Source organism: Orcinus orca, chromosome 3, assembly GCF_937001465.1.
Source record: "Orcinus orca chromosome 3, mOrcOrc1.1, whole genome shotgun sequence".
Lineage (NCBI taxonomy): Eukaryota > Metazoa > Chordata > Mammalia > Artiodactyla > Delphinidae > Orcinus > Orcinus orca.
In genome coordinates, this window is record NC_064561.1 from 113,608,361 (window position 1) to 113,616,184 (window position 7,824).

The following is a 7,824-nucleotide window of genomic DNA, read 5'->3' on the forward strand; positions in this document are numbered from 1 at the left end:
CTTTTTTTTTTGTTTGTTTTGTTTTGTTTTTTGCGGTACGCGGGCCTCTCACTGTTGTGGCCTCTCCCGTTGCGGAGCACAGGCTCTGGACGCGCAGGCTCAGCGGCCATGGCTCACGGGCCCAGCCGCTCCACGGCATGTGGGATCTTCCCGGACCGGGGCACGAACCTGTATCCCCTGCATCGGCAGGCGGACTCTCAACCACTGCACCACCAGGAAAGCCCTGGAGTATCTCTTATTCTCATTTACACAGGCCACAAATCATGTCACACTTCACTGAACTCTTTCCACATTTTATTTTTCTTACGTTAATTTCTGCTTTCTCTGCTTTTTATGATTTTTGCTTGAATACGTATCAATTCTTCTATTAACTTGTTAATATTAAGAGCTCAGTCTTCTAACTTCTTAGGTAATAACATTTCTTGTATCATAAAAGTCTAGGTGCTTAAAACTTGGGCACAAATGGACAAATATGTCTGCAAAATCTTGTGCTTAAAAAACTGACTAATCAGTGACAACCACTAACTCATGTTTAGTGGCAGAGTGGTCCTGAATGTTCTTCCAGTGATAACAGGTAGATGTGATTTATCAACATCCTTTTAATGTGTGTGGGAGTACAGGGAAGTAGTTGGTGACAGCCCTGAGTTTGGTTGCACATAGGATGCCTGTGAAGGCACGAAACACTAAGCGAAGATTTGTCCCGAGACCAGGACTTCTTTAAAAATCATGGTAACTGTCTGGAGTTAGTGTAGGTTATGTTAATCAAGTCATTTGCCTTTTAACACATGTAGGGCTCAGTTATTCTAGTAATTTGTGATCTTAGATTATTTACCACCACCTTTTAAAGAAAACAGAGACAAACAAAACAGAAAAATATCTCTTTGACCGTCATAGTTGACTTTAATTATATTCAATATAAAGTTTCTTAAATATTGTACAGAAGAAAACAAAGTATACATTTTATACAACTATGAAATTAAAGATAATAAATTAAGCCCAAACAAAACTATTAAAAAATAAAATTCAAGTAAAATACATTAAAAATGAGAAAGAATTTTTATTGAAACTATATTTCTCATGTTATATTTAAGAGTAACAAATGTATCCCTTTGTTTACTGTGTTACTTGTCAACATAACTTTTATGCTTTTGAGTACAAAGGACTATAATTTGGTTCATATTTTTATAATTATTTCTCCTTTTTAAATGAACTTTTTAAAATTTATTTTTATTTATTTTTGGCTGCGTTGGGTCTTCGTTGCTGCACGCAGGCTTTCTCTAGTTGTGGCGAGCGGGCGCTACTCTTCGTTGGCGGTGCACGGGCTTCTCATTGCAGTGGCCTCTCTTGTTGTGGAGCACGGGCTCTAGGCACGCGGGCTTCAGTAGTTGTGGCATGTGGGCTCAGTAGTTGTGGCTCGCGGGCTCCAGAGCGCAGGCTTGGTGGTTGTGGTGCATGGGCTTAGTTGCTCCACGGCATGTGGGATCTTCCCGCACCAGGACTCGAACCCGTGTCCCCTGCATTGGCAGGCGGATTCTTAACCACTGCACCATCAGGGAAGCTCTTAAATGAATTCTTAACTTAAGCTACTCTGTTATTTTCATGAGCCAATCAATTTAAGAATCTGTAGAAAATGTAAAATGCAATAAGAAGAATAATAAATGAAAAATCCTCCAGAGCATATTTATGTTATGTGCACTGATAATATACTGTTGTGAGATGTTCTTTAGTCAGACCAGCCTGCATTGTCTGTTGGGCAGTTTTTTTTCTGATCAGTATATTTCCACATCTACAAGCTTTTTGATGACAACTACTGTAAAAGTTTGATTCAGAGAAAATGCTGGACATCATTTGGCCTTTGGGTACTTAGAATGTGATCAAATGTAACCTAAGTAGCTAGTCATAAAATAGTCATGTAGATGGGATGGAATACGCTAACATCAGTATATTAAAATCCTTTTAGAAAAGAAAGTATACCATTAACAACAAGAACAACAACAAAATTTCTGGAGCTTCAGAACCAAAATAAGTAGACCCTTGCTCTTGGGATCTTTGAGAACTTGGAACCATTCTTTGGAGCTTTGGTTTGGATTGAGAATATAGAGTGCATGTAGAAATTAGCAGAAAGGAAGAAAATTTTGCATCATAGACACAAACTTCAGTGGTTTGAAGGTTCGTTAGATACTCAAATGAAAGAAGATTTGAAGAAAGGAGAAATACTGTATGGAGAAAGTTGGAAAAGTAAAAGATAAACCATGGATACTCTTCTTACTTTGTGCCCTCTACTGGCACTCTCCTTGCCGACCACTCAGGCAACTTACAAGAAGTGACTTCTGATACAAGTAATTGAATAAAAAGCCCTAATGTGCTCAGATTGGTTTTGGTCTCCATTCTGCTGCAGCAAGAAGTGACAGTCGTGCATACATTATGTCTGCCATTATGCAGTCTTCACCCTGAATTTCTAATTGTTTAAGATCTTTTGAATATCTTTATTCACTATATCAAATGATATCACTCACAAGAACAAAGAAATGAAGTCCACTTTCCTGACTTCAGAAATAATTCTTAAACATCCTTTTCTGATACAAATCTGAATTAGTTCTAAAGAGTTCCATATTAAGAAAATTCAAAACTATTTTTCTCCAGAAACTTACTCCATTGTATAACTCCCCACATTTCTGTGTAGGCATCCTTCCTCATATCTAATCTAAACCCTCTGTACTGCATTTTATTCTTTTCCCCTTTGTCTGGCTTTAGCATCAGAACAGATGGCCATCTTTTGTCAGTAATTGAAGACTGTTTCTAAGAAACATTGAGTCTGCATCAGAACTCACTTGTTAGGCAAAGCTCCTGCTCAGGACAGAAGCCGGGACAGTCTTTGAAATCATAAGTGTGTCTTGAATCTCTGGTTCCCCTTTTCTTCACTGTCAGTCATTTAGTACCTTCATTTTTTTTTTTCTTTTCTCATCCCTTTTTTAAGATATATGACTAGTTAAATTTACTCACATTGAGGTGTAAATGACTGCTAAAGATTAAAATGTAACCCATTGGGGGATGGTGTCTTAATTTTAACAAAGAGCATTTTTTCTTAGATTGAGGTTTTAATCACAGGGTTTCAGTATCTATAAATTGGATAAAGTAGAGTGAGAGGAGGGTGGAGGATCACTGTCGACATCATTGGAATCATTCTGTGCAGGTGATAAGTTAAAATACTCCATATTGCAAGCCGCAGCCCTCTTCACTCATGATTCATTTGACAGATATTCACTGGGCATCTAGTGACTGGGGCACTGAGACTCCAGCAGTGAATTAGACAATGTCTTATAGACCTTATATTCTTTTGAGGGGAGAAAAACAATAAATGAACAAATCAAACCAAGAAAATGCCAAGTGTGAGAAATGTGGGCAGAGATTAGAATAAGGTGAGGTGAATAGAGAGTCACTGGCTGGCTGCTTTGGATTTGGGTCAGGAAAGGCATTTCTTGGGGGGAGGTCACCTCTAAATTGAGATCCGAATGTAATACACAGCCAGCCATAGGCAAAGAAGGAGAGCAGTATTCCACGGAGAGGTAAGAACAAGTGCAAGGACTCTACAGATAGGGATAAACTTAGCATGTTAATATCTGTTTCTCACTGGATTGAGGGAGTCTAGAGGATGAGGCTGGGGAGAGAAGGAGGGATCAGTTGATGCAGGGCTTTGGTATGCTAGTATAGAAACTTAAGATTTTATTCTAAGCATTGAAGGAAGCATCTGGAGCTGGATCTGATTGACATTTTTAAAACCCTACCAACTTTTCTGTGTATGATAGCAGGAATGGAAGCAGGAAGACCAGTTGGGATGTTGAGTATTCGGGTGAGAGAAAATGATGACTCACATAGGATGGTGAAGGTGGAAACATAGAAAAAGATTTCTTTAAGAGGGAGGTTGACAGGTCTGGCTGATGTGTTAAATGTGGAGTATGAATGAAAGAGAGGAGTCAAGAGTAATGCCTAGCGTTAAGCCTTGACTAACTCAAGGGTGATGCTTCCTTTACTGTTATAGAGAAGACTTAGGGAGAAACAGGTCTAGAGGTAAGACCAAGATTTCATAGTTCAATATGCTGTAGTAGTTAGGGTCACAGATTTTGAGGTTAGGCTTACCTGAATCTAAATCCTCCTGGCTTAGGTACTTTCCAGCTCCATGATCTTGAGCATAAATGGACATCAGTATGAGCACAGGACTGTGAAAATGAAGAAAAAAACAGGCAGTTCATAGAGAACAACTTAGGTACATCAGCATTATTACTAAATTTGAGATTAGAATTTAAAATCTGTTTTTTCTGTTGTCCAGATTTTAACATTCTTGGTTAATATTTTATGCCATGACTCCAAAATATCATCTCAAATTGCAGAGTTTAAGAATTAGAAACAGTATTGCTATTTTCTGACCAATTCCTTTGCTAAAAAGTTTACATTCCTTTAAATACACCACAGTGTTGTTTTAGCCATAGAGTATGTTGCTTCCTAATGGTCAATTTGTCTACTAGGACATAGAGATAGTTATACCATTTTCCAATACAAACATTGGTCATTTTCACATCTTTCATTATCCTGTATAGTTTTCTTTATAAAGACTAGGAACCAGCAATTATCCACTTTATACATATACTTTTAAACTTTTATTTAAAAATGTCATATTATATTCTGGGCTTCCAGAAACACTTCTCTATTTGGTGTCTTTATCAAGCATAATTCATGAGTATCTCTTGCATTTTTCTAGGTTTCTGATGAAAATAGAACCCTGAATTCTGAATTTATTATGATGGTCAATTTTTCAAGGGGGATATAGTAGGAGGAATTATAAAGAGTAATTTTTTCCAGTTGTGAGGAACTTACAGTATTTCTCTTTTTTAGGCCATGTCTTATGAGAAGTGGCATAGATTACAGTTGGGAGGGACAGAACTTGGAATAGCACTAAGGTCATTTTAAAATCATCAACTGTACAAAATACTTGTATGAAAGAAGTTTATTTATGTTTTGAACACCTAGAATTTGTATATGCTCTTAATTGGTCAATATTCTGTGGTCCCACATTAGCTACCTTGGAGTTTCTAGACAGATAAAGAAGAGAGGATTATTTTCACTGATTAGGTGGGTGCAAGGCCTTGAGGACAAATAGATGGTACTTTATATATCAAAGTTATTTTTTTAAGTTTATTAATGAAAATACTGTTGAAAGAAGAATCAAGAAAGATAAATTGCACATACCTCTTTCTCTCAAATAACAGTGCTCTTAAACATGGCCCATTAATTTTCAGCCTGGAGGTATTATTGATGATGTAATACTCCTGCGAGAGTAGACTTTGAATTTAACACATTTTACTCATTCATGTTTAACTCATTCAATATGATCAATTTATCAATATGAATGAGACCACCAGAGAACCTATTACAGAAATATGCATGCTTTGATACCTAATGCATATGCCTCTTTGTTGATGTAGAAAATGAGTTTGGTGGGCTAACTCAAGAGATTCTGAATGAAGGTGCAAAATAAAGATTCCCAAAATAAGCAAGAGGTACTTTCAGTTGAAAGCATTATAGAGCCCAGAATTCTGAGTAAAGAAATCATTTTGTATTTGCTTCAGAGAGGCACTATTTATCTCTGTTGGCCAACATACTTTGAAGCAACTATTTGGTTTTAATGGATATATATCGTGTCACTCTGCCATCAGTAATTTGAACAGCTTGAAATACTGTATGTCATCTTACATTGCTTTCTCTTTGAAGAAAACACAATCACTGGATTGTTTTTCATTGATTTAAAAACATTGACTTGCTGAAGTATGAGCCTGTGTGCAGTCATAATTCTTGTCTTTTCTTCCTCGGCAAAGCCTGTGATAATTCTTTGAATTTCAAGCAGGTGTCATGCATCAGATCCAAGCGCTTAATAAATGCACCAGAAGTATATTTTTTTAAGGCCTTGTGTTTATCCCATTTCCATTTATCTTGTGAAATGTCTTCAAATGCTTTTCTAAAATCCTGGGAAAGAGCAGGTTAGCATTTCAACTTGGCAAGCAAAGCTAGTATGTGTAAGACTCTCCTGTCTATTTTGACCTTAACCAACACTGGTGATTCCTAGCCTGTATGCCAAGGGACCATGAGGAGTGACGGAGTTATTGGATGGGGCCCACAAATCCATATGTACACCAAGCTTTTTTTTTTTTTTTGGTAATCTGAATAAATATCTCTAACATGAAACTGTACATGAAAATTGTGTTTTTGTTCTAAATGCTGCTGTGATCAATAAAATCAAATGCATTTAAAAGTGATCCTTAATTCATGGTGACTTTTCGTCATTTTATATTTTCTCAGTTAATGGAAGGTACCGGGTACCTGTATTTTTTACATTGTAATTGACAGTGTTCTATGCATTAAATTTTAAGAAAAGATGACATTATTGACCACAGGTACCTCACTGATACCAAATTGTAATGTTTTGTTATCATATCCTTGTTGCAAGCTGGTCATCAGTAATTTCACATTCATTTTGATCAACAGCATACTAATAAGTTAATATAACTAACAACTATAATAGCTATTGCATTGGGCGCAGACAGTTGTTTCATTTTTACACCAATCCTGTACAGTAATTATTATTATTTCTATTTCACTAAGAGGAAACCAAGTATATTGCCTTTGTACCAACGGAACGTTTATAGGTAATGTGCCTATTAACCCTAACTTGGCCGTCCGACTCTAAGTGCCTTTCTCTTTAGACTCGATCACATTGCAGAGCAGTATGACATGTAAGACATATACATATCAAAGTTGTGCTTGATTCTAGAAGGCGTAGACTCATGGAAGTGATATGACTGGATCTGCCTTAAATTATTTTGAATCTGATCAATTATGATTTTTTAGAACATTTAATCTAGAAATATTTGTTTGTGAAATCCATGAAATCATATGAATGCTATGCAAACCAGGCAATTAGAACAACTACCCCTCACTACTAAACCAGCAACCGCCTACTAGATATGTCCAAATTTGACTTACTATTTCAAATATCAAGAGAGACTAAGAAAAGAAAGGAAAGAAAAACAAGCAATGATATGGAAATTTTAAAGTATAGGAAAGAAAAGGTGGGAAGAGCTGCATGCAATTCATGGACTTTAAAAATTAAGAGATCTGGGGGCTTATAGTAGAGTCCCTGAAGGTTTTCAGCTCATTAATTTCTCTGGTGAATTAGGTGCTAGCCTCACCTACCCGCTCTCTTCTGCATCCTTCGTCTCATTATTCTCCCTTCCACCGTGGAAAATCCTACTGTTTGTTTACAATCCAGAGTTTTAAAGAGGCTGAACTAAAATTGGCTGCTTCTGGGACATCCCTGCCAATGGATGGGGTCCAAATTGGCTCTGCCATGAAGAGGCAGCTATGCCCACATAAGGATATTTTGGCTTAGTGCTTCTGTCATCTTGTTGCCAGGCAGACAATCATCCAGGAGTGGGAAAATACAGCCAGGGCAAATGTTTATAGCTAGAGTGGTCAGCTGGTTAGAGCACTAGTCTGAAGGAAAGGCTATCTGAATGTCATGTTTGACTCCTCATGGGAAGCACTTAATAAGAGGCAAACCACTTAGCCTTTTAGTCCCCAGTCTGATGGACAAGGACTGCAGTACACATACCTCCTACCTGCCTAGGGATATTTTTTAAGTTTTCAGTTTATTTCTTCCAGTCCTGACTATACAGGAGACAACCACTTTCTTTTCTGTTTTGAGAACAGGGTTATAACTATCTCTGTAGCTTTTCTAATGTTACAGTCAAGTTTAGGAGAAAGAACAGTTCT

General features: G+C 37.2%; 1 long non-coding RNA gene across 1 annotated transcript; it reads right to left on the minus strand.

Moving 5' to 3' along the window:
* Window positions 1–891: 891 nt before the first annotated feature.
* LOC125964085 (uncharacterized) lies at window positions 892–7,300 on the minus strand. The gene is made up of 4 exons (XR_007476720.1): window positions 7,246–7,300; window positions 5,245–5,324; window positions 4,138–4,217; window positions 892–1,621 (listed from the first exon to the last, which is right to left on the minus strand). It is a non-coding gene; the product is annotated as an uncharacterized LOC125964085 (long non-coding RNA).
* Between the last annotated feature and the right edge of the window lie 524 nt (window positions 7,301–7,824).